Source organism: Pygoscelis adeliae, unplaced genomic scaffold, assembly GCF_000699105.1.
Source record: "Pygoscelis adeliae isolate BGI_AS28 unplaced genomic scaffold, ASM69910v1 Scaffold89, whole genome shotgun sequence".
Taxonomy (NCBI): domain Eukaryota; kingdom Metazoa; phylum Chordata; class Aves; order Sphenisciformes; family Spheniscidae; genus Pygoscelis; species Pygoscelis adeliae.
Window position 1 is genome coordinate 569781 of NW_008825559.1, and position 3168 is coordinate 572948.

Sequence of the window (3168 nt, forward strand, 5' to 3'; positions counted from 1 at the left end):
GAGAGGCGGCTGTGGCATGTCACCGCGTGCAGCGAGGTCGGCGCCTTGCCGGGTTGCGCTGTGGTTGCCCCTGCCCGCGAAAGGGCCGCGGAGGAGGGAGCTCTGGGTGCGTGTGGGTCTGCATCACGGTGGGAGCATGGCCAACCTAGGGACTCCCCCCCACATTTAGCTCAGGACCACGTCGCTCCAGCCCTGTGGCTGCTCCCGGCAGAGTCAAACCCACAGAAACGTGCCAGAGATCGTCCCCGTCTCCTCGCGTGAGCGTGGCAGTCTGTGTCTTGTCGGAAGCACTGGAAGCCGCTGAAGGAAGCTGCTGTAAGTGCTAGCAGGCTCTGCTGTGGCAGTTCAAATCTCTAGGGACGGTCGCCCTTCCAGGGTGGTTCATGGGGTGTCATTTCAGTGTGCAGGACAGTTAGGACAAGTCTGTTTTGGTCCCCGCTGTACAAAAAAGATGCCGACAGGCTGGAGAGGGTCCAGAGAAGGGCCACAAAGATGATCAAAGGACTGGGAAGCCGGCCATATGAGGAAAGGCTGAGAGAACTGCGTTTGTTCAGCCTTGAGAAAAGAAGGCTTAGGGAAGACCTTATCACCATGTTCCAGTATTTAAAGGGCGGCTACAAAGGAGACGGAGACTCCCTTTTTACAAGGAGTCATATGGAAAAGACGAGGGGTTAATTTTTCACAGCGAGAACAATCAGCCATTGGAATAACCTCCCCAGGGAAGCGGTGGATTCCCCGACATCGGACACTTTTAAGATTCGGCTGCACAGGGTGCTGGGCCATCTTGTCTAGACCATGCTTTTGCCAAGAGAGGTTGGGCCGGGTGATCCTTGAGGTCCCTTCCAACCTGGTGTTCTATGATTCTATGATGCGTTCAGGGAGCAAAGCAGGTGACGTGCTGTCTTGTGTAGCTGGGTGAGGCTGGCTGGGTGGGTCTGATCTCCTCCTGGAGCAGTCTGTGGGGGCAGGAGTGGTCAGGGCTTGCTCACGCTCTCCTTTTGCGCACTCAGAGCAGATGAGCTGGAGATAAATGGACTCGGTAGAGTGAGTTTGACCAAGGTGACAGGTGGCGTGAGGCGTCCCGTGAAAGACATTGTATGGGGATTCATCAGTAAACTTTAAGTGTATTTAGAAAGGCAGTGAAAGATAGCGGTTTTGTGTGGGTGCTGGAAAAAGGTAAGGAAAACGCACTCGGCTTTGAGCCAGGACTCCCAAAGTGACTAATTTTGCTCCTGTGAAGACTGCTTTTGCTTGAAGAGGGAGACTGTTGTGTGTTCAGCCTGTTTCCAGTAGTGCCTGGAGGGATTTGTGGTGTTGCTGCCTTCCCTCCCAGTACCTGTGCGGTGATGAGGAGGGGGTCTCCATCCTCTACAGGAGGTGCTGGCAGTTGAACTTGGGAGGGTCCAGACAACTGCAGCAACCTTCTCGTTTGTGTAGCAGGCACTTAAAGACCTGCTCCCCGGTCATGGTCTTTCTGGAGACGCCTCTGATGGAAATGCAGTTAAATCTATGAACAGGACGCTGAATGCAGACCAGGGCAAGGAGGAAAGTCCTGTCTAGCATATAAAGCACAGCGTGGGCAGCATCGGCCGCTTTACTGTCACCAGTTACACACTAGCGTTGTGTTTACTGGTCTTGGTTTGGGATGGCATAGGGCTGAAATGTGTGAGCAGGTCGCGGATAGAGCTATCGCTCCCAGCCTGGCACAGCTGAACCAACAGGCAGAGGCCAATAAAGCTGTGTTATGCCCTAAGGGCAGGAGCTGGGTCTCACTGGCAGAATTAGCTTTGCTCAAGAGATTGTGGTTTTACTGAGTCAATAGGGACTTCGATAACAGGGGGCGGATTCGCACTTCTTGCTGAAAGAGCATCATTTCTGCCCTACGCTGATGCTGATCCTGGTCTTTGTGTGCTCCTCAGGGCTGTGCCGCGCCGCCAGCGTTAGTACCTGCAGGTGAAAGCACGTTGCTGGAGATCACAATGAACTGTATTGAGAAGAGCAATCGGTGCTGGCACCCTGGATTACCGTAGGGGGTAATGAAGCCCCAGTTGGTCTCTCTGCGGTGCTGCCTTCCTACATGACTTGTTTGCTTGGGCAGCTTTTCTTTCTTTGCTATTTTAGCCTTGAGAAAGCGGCTGATCTGGGCACAAATCTCTGATACTGGGTCCCATATTCCAGCCTTGCTTTAGGCACTGAGGCTTGTCCTGCTCTCCCCTTTCCTTGCCTTGGAGGTGCGACTCTAGATCCATCACCACCCTGGTGACCTTCTGGGTACAACTAACTTGCCCAGAAAACTTCTGCAACAGCGTAAACGGTCATCCCAAATGGACAGAGCAAGGAAGGAGCAGTGTGGGATTTGTATGGATGGCAATGCAAAATAATGGAAGAGTAACGTAGCTGTTGCTGAGCTGCTTTTTCTGCCTCGTCCCCAGAGTGGGGGGACGTATTGGAAGAGGTCAGTGTGTGGCAGCAGCACAGCGGGTCACCTGAGAAGGTGGCTCACATGGTGTAACTTGAATATGTACCCGAAGCCAGTGTAGCTGGTAAACAGCTAGGACGAGTGGTTGCTTTTAGGTGGGACCAGCCAAAAAGGTGATGCATGGTCAGAACCAAACCCTCTGCAGGAAGACCCCACCAGTTCCTGCTGCAAACGGCTCTGCAGCCTTTGACTCTGCCTCAGCCTTCAAGCTGTGCCTGGCAGAAGCTCTCCAACCCGCACGCGATAGACTTGGAGAAGGGCAAGCAGATTCGGGGGGATGTGGAGGAGGCAACATGTGTCCAAGGGAAGGAACATGTCCATGCTCTCGGAGAGGAGTTAGTGTCCCTGGAGCTGATACAGCAGGAGCAGAAGAGCTTCACGCAAGACGATCCACAGCTTTCTCCAGCCCTGGCTGGTTTACTCCTCCCATTGCTGCCAGGGGCGCATATGGGAAGTGGCAAGTCAGGAGTCCAGATGGTTTTAGCTTTGCAGCGTGCACATTTCTCCTGGCTGGGAGAGAGGTAGGTGTACGCTCCTTCTGTCAGAGGCTGGCTCGGTGCCACGGGTGGTAGGGGTATAGACGAAACCGTCCTTTATCTGCTCTTGAAGGGACACTGAAGAGCTCTTCTGCCTGAGGAAGCCGTGCAGCAGAAAGTGCAGCGTTATCGGAGAGTTTTTATTTGTACCTC